Raw genomic sequence first — 10,221 nt, 5'->3', positions numbered from 1 at the left:
ATGTCCCATGGTGAGATATAATAATGTCCCATGGTGAGATATAATAATGTCCCATGGTGAGATATAATAATGTCCCATGGTGAGATATAATAATGTCCCATGGTGAGATATAATAATGTCCCATGGTGAGATATAATAATGTCCCATGGTGAGATATAATAACGTCCCATGGTGAGATATAATAACGTCCCATGGTGACATATAATAACGTCCCATGGTGAGATATAATAACGTCCCATGGTGACATATAATAACGTCCCATGGTGAGATATAATAACGTCCCATGGTGAGATATAATAACGTCCCATGGTGACATATAATAACGTCCCATGGTGAGATATAATAACGTCCCATGGTGAGATATAATAACGTCCCATGGTGAGATATAATAACGTCCCATGGTGAGATATAATAACGTCCCATGGTGAGATATAATAACGTCCCATGGTGAGATATAATAACGTCCCATGGTGAGATATAATAACGTCCCATGGTGAGATATAATAACGTCCCATGGTGAGATATAATAACGTCCCATGGTGAGATATAATAACGTCCCATGGTGAGATATAATAATGTCCCATGGTGAGATATAATAACGTCCCATGGTGAGATATAATAACGTCCCATGGTGAGATATAATAACGTCCCATGGTGAGATATAATAACGTCCCATGGTGAGATATAATAACGTCCCATGGTGAGATATAATAACGTCCCATGGTGACATATAATAACGTCCCATGGTGAGATATAATAACGTCCCATGGTGAGATATAATAACGTCCCATGGTGACATATAATAACGTCCCATGGTGAGATATAATAACGTCCCATGGTGAGATATAATAACGTCCCATGGTGACATATAATAACGTCCCATGGTGAGATATAATAACGTCCCATGGTGAGATATAATAACGTCCCATGGTGAGATATAATAACGTCCCATGGTGAGATATAATAACGTCCCATGGTGAGATATAATAACGTCCCATGGTGAGATATAATAACGTCCCATGGTGAGATATAATAACGTCCCATGGTGAGATATAATAACGTCCCATGGTGAGATATAATAACGTCCCATGGTGAGATATAATAACGTCCCATGGTGAGATATAATACAACACACTGATATCTGAAGTGGGACCAGACAGATTATTTCTGAAGGAACAAATGAGTCTCTAAAGGCTGGTACAATGTATAAAGCAGAGGTCCCGCTGCACGCGCCCGCACGGCCGCCTTGCTTGCCGGCGGTGTGTGCAATTCACAGCACCGCGATTTGCGGTCTGCAGTGAATTTTTTCCGGCGTGGCGGGTGTGGACAAAATGGGTGGGGGGCGTGGCGATGATGTGAGGGGGCGGGACCATCACACGGCCCCACAGCGCTGCACTGCAGCCCCTCATCCCCAGACAGGCACTCACACACACAGGCACTCACACACACAGGCACTCACACACACAGGCACTCACACACAGACAGGCACTCACACACACAGGCACTCACACACAAAGGCACTCACACACACAGGCACTCACACACAGACAGGCACTCACACACACAGGCACTCACACACACAGGCACTCACACACACAGGCACTCACACACAAAGGCACTCACACACACAGGCACTCACACACAGACAGGCACTCACACACACAGGCACTCACACACAGACAGGCACTCACACACACAGGCACTCACACACAGACAGGCACTCACACACACAGGCACTCACACACACAGGCACTCACACACACAGGCACTCACACACACAAATACACACGGGGGTGAATCGGAGCACGGGGGGATCGGAGGGGGATCGGAGCAGGGGGGGGGATCGGAGCACAGGGGGGAAATTGGAGCAGGGAGGGTGATCAGAGCAGGGGGGGGTGATCGGAGCACAGGGGGGAAATTGGAGCAGGGGGGTGATCAGAGCAGAGGGGGGAATCGGAATGGGGAGGAATCGGAGCAGGGGGGGAAATCGGATTGGCTGCCTTGCGTGTCACATGACGCGGCACTCGCCGAAACCATAAGCTCCTTGTAGCTCCAGCTGGCTGACGCGTCACAGCACGCAGTCAGCCACACCGGAAGGATTCAGCGGGGACATCCAGACCGGAGGCAAGCAGCTGGTGGACCGCGTCCGCTCGCGCCACCGACCGCAGCGGGACCAAAGACTTAGAAACAACCTGACTTGAAGTCCTCATTTAAGCCATGAGGAGCCAACGTTTTCAATTCTTAAATCATCTTAACTTAAAGCTATACAAGCAGTTTATTCCTATCCCCCCCCCCCGTGTAGGCTACTGCTGGGTAGTTGAGATCCTCATCTGTACTCTGGTCCTGCAGCACCTTTCTGATGGTGGACCTGTGAATAGCCATTCTTTCCTTCCGCAGTTTTGCCTATATAATAATATACAGTATAATATAGACCGCAAGGACACTCAATAAAATATACAACAAACCGTGTGTATTTTATTGCACAGTTTAGATTGGTATCTGATTACCATTGTGAGGGTGGGCAAATGACTGACAGTTGATGCAACCATGGCACTAAAACGCTCTGGGTTTTCTTTTAAGCCACAGGGTGGTTGGTGCATATTTCAAGATCGGGTCTGCCTGTGTAAGAACCTGATTGCATCCTCGGCGATAGCACAGCCGTGGCGGAGTTCTACTGGCGTGGGCCTCACTGATCTGGGAGCAACGACCGGACCTAAACGCCAATATCAACCTCTTCACCGCGGAGTTCCGGAGAGTCTTTGACACACCTCGTCGCGAGGTAACGGCCGCTTCTCCCCGCCCCCTCTCCCGCTACGGAGGCTCTGCAGAGGCAGGGAGTCCCCTCTGTGCTTCCTGCTGCCTCTCAGTGCCTGCTGCAGGGAATTAATTTGTGGGCAGCAGGGGACTGAACCCCTAAACACAGCGGGACGGGACAGCAGTACTGGCTGTCCCCCCTATCGGCGGTGAAACAGGGGAGTAGCTGCACGGTGAGACGAGGGTGTTGTGAGGGACAAGGCACCGCAGATGCGCCTTCAGCTCCAGCAGGCACCTGAGTTGCAGCGAGCACCAATCAGGGTCGCGGAGGAGGGTGTGGGGGGGGGGGGGCTGTATTTGAGCACACCTCGACCAATCATGGAGTGGGGATTTGAACTTTAGGTATGCAGCAGCTCAAAATTGCAAGGGAAAAGGCTTAAAAAAATGGGCAGCCATTTTATGTGCAGGCATCGAAAATCCAAAATGAATGCTGTAAAATAGGGCTCATGGCTTAGGCTGCACCCTCTGTGCCTCTGACTTGGCTCATGCCTGAGAGCAGTGATGTCACCAACTCTCCAAGCATGAGCGCTCGGCTGTCCGGCATATTTTTTTTATGTGCGAGCGGGATACACCTCTACCCAGAGTCTATTGGGTAGGAGCTGGCATAGGCCTGCTTAGCAGTCTTTTTTCTCTTTTGTAATTTGAGAGGTTTTTTTGGCGGAGGTGTATTAACTAGGGAAGTACCATGGACTGTCGAAGTCTGTGGGAACGGGCTTGAAGAAGGGGCATTGTAGGCCCCGAAACATTACGTTGCCCCCCTATATACCATCACATTGACCGTAGCGTTTGTTATACATTGTCTTTACCTTCTCTCCCCTCCCCTTTTTTTTCTGCTGTATTGTTCCATTTCCCTTGTTTCCCCTCCATCCCCCTCCCACTCAACTGTTCACTTTTTGACTTTATTCCATGAGAAGTATCCTCTAGGCTCTCTTTAGGGTTGGCTTTGTATCTGTATCATTTTTTCAATACATCATTGGTATTTCGTAATTGACGTTGTGTCTGGTTTTCCTTATTGAGTGCTGGGAACCACTATAGATATTAGTCATTGTTTTGAGGGGGTCTGAGGTCCCTCTCTGTTCCCTTGCACCATAATATAGGTTGTTTCATTCATTTAACTCACTGGTGGAGTGCCACCTAACTCACATACTTTTTGTTTACCTTCCCATCAATTGTGCTGACTGTGCTAAGCGCCAAGCACGGTCAGTGGCACAGAGGACGCAGCCTTAGTTGTGCCAAGCAATCAATTATCATTACCACAGTGCAGAGATAAGCTAGGTCTGTACACCTCATCAGAGGCAGTATATACCATCTAGTACAGCGACACTGTCCATTGTCCCAAGGTCAGACAGACATACCTAATGGTCCGGCATCAAGTTAGAAGCACAGTGCCAAATACAATTTACTCCATTACAGGGATTTCCTGCAGGTCGACTCGCTCTCTCTTTGTGAATCCTTCAACAGAACGCACTCCAAAGACCTAATGAAGGTTTTAATATATTCATAGGAAACGGTATTTGCAATGCTGTGTGATCAAATATTCACACGCTCAGTGAAAATGAAGAACTATTATTAATTAAAATGCTTTATAAGAAGAAAAAAACATCAAAAAAGGAAAAATAGAAAGCAAAGCATTCTTACAAATAATCAAAACTTCTTTTAAAAAAGATATAATTCATATATTTTTTATCTTTACACAGAACAGGAGTTACGTTAAAAATTAAAAGCACAAGATGATTTTTTATAACTGATACTATATAAATATGATATTTAAAATGTTAATATAAAATGATTATGCCTTACGGAAATATAATCTAAAGCACTTATTGTATGAATTAAGTGTAATTTTGAGCTATGCTATTTCCAGATTATTATACTATTAGACAGTATATTAATGATGATTGCTGATGCTCCAGGTTATGGAATGTAACATATAATAATAGCTTTATTTCATATATTGCTTTTCTCCCAATGGGACTCACAGTGCTTCATAATTACAGTATGCTGCCTGGTACGCAGCACAAAAGAGTTTTACAGACACCGCGCCTGCCATTCCCAGATCTTACAATCTATGTTTTGGTGCCTGAGGAACAAAGAAATAAAGTGACTTGCCTAAGGTCACCGGAACTGAGACCAGGATTTGAACCAGGAATTGAACGTCATCAGGTTCGGCTTCCTTTTGGCCTACGTGGTGTGGGAGCTTTAAACTTTATCAATATACCGTCACCCACTTTGGAGTTCTGTATATCTGGAAGCAGGGGGTCTCCTGAGCTGAAAGGAATCGCCTCCTTGGATTGCCCCTTTAACATACAGTACGTGCTACACAATCCTAGATTCTGCATGATCTAAAGGGAGGATTTACAACGCTCTTATAACAGGTATCGAAGCTTGGTCCACGTTATGTGCCATAGACGGCCTTTAATCTTATCCACATACAATTCCCATGTGTCCATCCAAAGTACTTAAAGTATGACTTTATTTGGCCATACCATATCTGCTGTAAAGCCGTCACATGCATCTACTACTACTGTCATTAGAATATTACTTCCTCTCTTTCTCCTTAGGCATACCAGATTCAACATAAGGCAGTTTGTTCTGATGTTTCTCTAGCTTCTGTCTTGCACCATATTTATGCATTTCAAGTCTTTGAGAGTCTCCATGATAGGAAATTCAATGATATCACCCCAGGCAGTAAATTATAACTTGCGATATAAATAAATATTCTGCAGAGCAAAGAGGTGCGCATTCATTTTTATTTCAGCTCATATTCTGTCATTCTCTGTTTGAGAATGTACATATGTAATTAGTGGAAATATCGCACAGTAAATTAGGTTAGGAGAAAACCCCCCACGAAGAACAACCTTTTGCTAAATTGTACATGGCAAAGATATTCACACTATATTTATTAGAGATGGGTGAAATGTTTGCTGAAGTTCGTGAACTTATTTTTTTCACGTGGTGATCGCGAGTGCCGGGCCAGGGCCCGCCGAAGGGTGGGAGAGACGGGACAAGCTGCGGGCCTCCCTCATTGACACTGTCCCATGCTGAACCGGGGGTTGTATTTATTTTTTTGGGGGGGGGATTGCATGTATTTCGGGGGTTGGTGGTTTTTTGTATGTATTTGGGGGATGGGGAGTTTTTTTGTATGTATTTGGGGGTTGGTGTTTTTTTGTATGTATTTGGGGGTAGGGGGTATGTATGTATTTGGGGGTGGGGGGTATGTATGTATTTGGGGGTGGGGGATGTGCATGTATTTGGGGGTGGGGGGTATGTATGTATTTGATGGTGGGGTGTATGTATGTATTTGGGGGTGGGGGGTATGCATGTATTTGGGGGTGGGGGTATGCATGTATTTGGGGGTGGGGGTATGCATGTATTTGGGGGTGGGGGGTATGTATGTATTTGGGGGTGGGGGTATGCATGTATTTGGGGTAGGGGGTATGCATGTATTTGGGGGTGGGGGGTATGTATGTATTTGGGGGTGGGGGGTATTATGTATGTATTTGGGGGTGAGGGGTATGCATGTATTTGGGGGTGGGAGGTATGCATGTATTTGGGGGTGGGGGGTATGTATGTATTTGGGGGTGGGGGGTATGTATTTGGGGGTGGGGATATGCATGTATTTGGGGGTGGGGGTATGCATGTATTTGGGGGTGGGGGGTATGCATGTATTTGGGGGTGGGGGGTATGCATGTATTTGGGGGTGGTGAGTTTTTGAAGTGAAACTTCTTTAGCGGCGTGAATGCAGTTGATTGGAGACGGAAGTCAGTGGTAGCGGAAGTGACGTCACTTCTGGCAGAAGAGGGCGTCAGTGTTGCCAGCTTCCACCAGGAGGAGTCAGCGCTGGACGGATGACACGGACACACATGGCACACACACACACCACCCCTCCCCCCTCTGGTGTACCGTGCTCTGGCCTCCTCTGTCCCCGCTCCGTACACTGCTGTTACCTGCACCCTCCCCCCCCCCCCACCACCGAGTGAGGCGCCGACCTCTGCTGGGACCTCCACCCGCAGAGGGGGGAGGCCGGGGTGGGGGCATCTGAATCATCATGCATGCAGATAGAGTGGGGGCTGCTCCAGGAAACATCACCATTACAAATACAATTTCTGGGAGAAAAAAGCACATACAGTAATTTAACCATTTTTTTTTTACATTTTTTTTTACAATATTGATGTTTTATCAGGTGCATAATGCTGGCTATCACACAGATCCCCAAAAAGCGCTGCACATGCTACAAAATTATTTCTCAGAATTTTTTTATTAGTGCAGTTTGCCAACTTCTAAGAGCAGCAATATATTCCCTCTATATATATATATATATATATATATATATATTATATATATATTCCCTCCCTTTTTTCCTCTTCCCTTTATATGTAAAGCGTGTGACAATGTATAATTCTCCATTCTTACCTAAGCTGACAATCGTCTGCTCCTGTTAGTCACAATCAGGACTCTCTAACGAAATGGCCGCCTTCTGACGCTATGCGCTGCACTTTGTGAAATGCTGCAGCTGATATGTAACATTATACTACTAAGTTTAACATGCGGCAGCTTTGACAATCCGCCGCCTCTTGGCACATGCCGCCCTCCTTCTGAAGGACGCTGTGGACGTCACACATGTAATGTCGCGGCGTCTCATTGCCAGGATGTATTTTGACGCTGCGTTTCGGAAGGAGAAGGAAGGCGGAAGCAAGGAGGCGGTCCCCACAGGCACGTCCCTTCCCATCAGGCCTGACAGCGCGGCATCTGTATATGGGGGTAGACATTTCTGCCACCCCCAAATGTTGCCGCCCTAGGCCCGTGCCTAATGGGAAGTATAACCAGGGTTGCCACCTTCGACTGAAGGCCAACCCAGAGATTTTATTTATACAAATAAAGCACTTACCTCTGGCGTCCTCCCGGCATCCCCCCAGCAACTCATTTCTATATGGCTGCGCGTTGCCATAACTACGGGACGCTACGTGGCGTTAAACAACGTCAAATTGCCATGACGTTCCGTAGTGTCTCGTTGTCATGGCAATGGGTGTCATGTGACTGTTACGTCACAAGGCGTTCCCGTTGGCATGGCAACGCGGCGCCATTTGCTGCCAAGAACCATATTACCAGTATTTGCAGGGGGAAGATGCCAGGAGGAGATGTCGGGAAATGTTGCCGCCTCAACCGCCCGCCCAAGGTTTACTAGGTAAACCAATAGCCCGGAGATAACGTGGCCAAAACCCGTAGTCTCGGGTGAAACCCGGAGTGGAGGCAACCCTGAGTATAACACATTATTATTACAGCTTTCAGAGCAATAGACAGTCTGCTGTTGGGAACACAGCAACAAATCTGCTTGTGTTGCCTATAAGGTGTGTCAGAGATGGTTTCAAAAGAGGACGTGGATATGACTTTCTACATGGTTGCTGTAGCAACCAAAGGATGATCAGTACATAAAAACAATCATTACAAATGGTATTAGGAGTTTTGCTGGTTAAGGTATTAGTCTCAGCCACTTTTAACCATGCCTCTGAAGCCAAGTAAACATGGATCGCAATTAACTAATTGCACTGACACTTGGTTAAAACAGCACAAGGATTTTTCAAAGAAAATAATAAGCAAATGATGTGCTGTTTACAGTACATGTTATACTAGTTCTGTATATGGGAAACTTTAATAAACGGACCCTTTTGTCTTGTGCAGTAGTAAAGATTTTAATGTTAATAAATGACGCTTCTCACCTCTTTCTCAATTCAAAAGTGAGGCGGTGCTAGGCACAGAAAACCTCATGCTGACAACGCTCATTAAATGTTGCACCCTTTCTGGTCTAAATCATGTGCTTTAATTAAGAATGTAGTCAAGCTGAGTCTGTTGAACCTGATAGACTTCCTGAATAGAGAGGCATGAACTATGAGACATTATATGACATAGATTGCAATTATTTTAATTAGACATACCCCAATCTGTGCAGAGACATCTTAATGAGTTATTCTGATCCATTACCATGTAAAAGATGTTCCCTTTCATGTCCCCTTGACTATTCTTGAGCCTTTGGTTTCAACGAACATCTATATTTATAGTGCAAGAAAAATTATTAGAATTTACAAGCACATGTTGTCACGTGTGCTCACCCCAAACAGGACAAGACCGCGGGGCTGAGGTGGGGATAACCACCGATCTACAACTGCGAGACCGAGTCCAGATTGCAGAGTCAGGGTTGCGGAGCCGGGTCAGGGTTGGAGAGTTCAGGTAGGTCAAGTTACTTGCCGTAGTCAGGGGTTGGAGAGTGGAGAGTAGTCGTAATCTGTAGCCAAGGTCGAGGAGAGAGCGGGAATCCAGAAGCGAGCCGAGGTCCAGGGGCGAAAGGGACAAGGCAAGGCACAGCAATAGCAAGGAACAGCTAGTAGCAAGCACAGGTACATAAACAGGGGCTGGCTGAGCATTTAAAGAACCGGGACCCAATAGGAAGGCTGCAGGGAGTGAGGTCATCAAACATAAGCAGTGTGCTGATAGGAGGTAACAGGATGTGCGGCAGGTTAGGAGCAGCTGAGATTAATCTCATCATCGCTACAGCGCGGCGTGCACGCGCTGGTAGCGTGTGGTGCGCGCCGCCCGCATCCTCAGGAAACCTGTCCCTCAAACTTGCGTCGCAGGAGCGGAGGCCGAAGTTCATCCCTCCAGAGTTCTGCATCCTTGCAGTGCGGCGCATTTGCGCGGACGGAGCTCTGCACAAGTCCGCCATGATGCCGCATGATGCGTCCGGGGGCGGAGTTTAGCCCCGATCCTGACATGTAGATTCACTAAACTTCCATAATCCATGAAATTTGAATTAATGGGAAAGGAAGAATTAGTTACACTATTTTTACCGCCTGATTCGTCAATTGATTATCGCTTAAAATAATGGGGGAATAGAATGGTTTGGGCCCCCCTGCAAAATGTTTTCAAGGGCCTTCTAAATAATAATAATAAAAATAAATTGTTTCCACCGGTGTCTCCGTGTCAGCAGCCTTGTAAGCACCCCCTCTAACACACCACTTTGCTCTCACATCCTCACACTTCCCTCACCTCCCCCCCCTTCCTTACACTCTTCCCCCCCCCCATCCACACAATTTCACACAGTGTCTCACTATAAGAATGTCCCTATATGGCCGCCGAGGCAGGACATCTGCCTCTACTAACATGTCTGCCGAAGGAGGAAGATCTTGAGTGGACGAGTGCTCTCCTTGGGGTTCTTTTCTCTTGCCGTTATTTATCTATATCACCCCTGATTGTAGCACCGTCACTCTCATTTACTTTCAAAAGCAGTAGCGAGGGTCCCCCTCAATTCCCCAGCCCCCATTCCTTCCCCTACGTTCGTGAAGGAGGACGTCAGCCTCATTCTGAAATAATTGCCTGCTCCCTTTTTAAGAATTCATTACCCTCTCTTCCTTG

The sequence above is a fragment of the Ascaphus truei genome, chromosome 9 (assembly GCF_040206685.1).
Source record: "Ascaphus truei isolate aAscTru1 chromosome 9, aAscTru1.hap1, whole genome shotgun sequence".
In the NCBI taxonomy this organism is placed as follows: Eukaryota; Metazoa; Chordata; class Amphibia; order Anura; family Ascaphidae; genus Ascaphus; species Ascaphus truei.
This window is presented reverse-complemented; position numbering follows the sequence as displayed.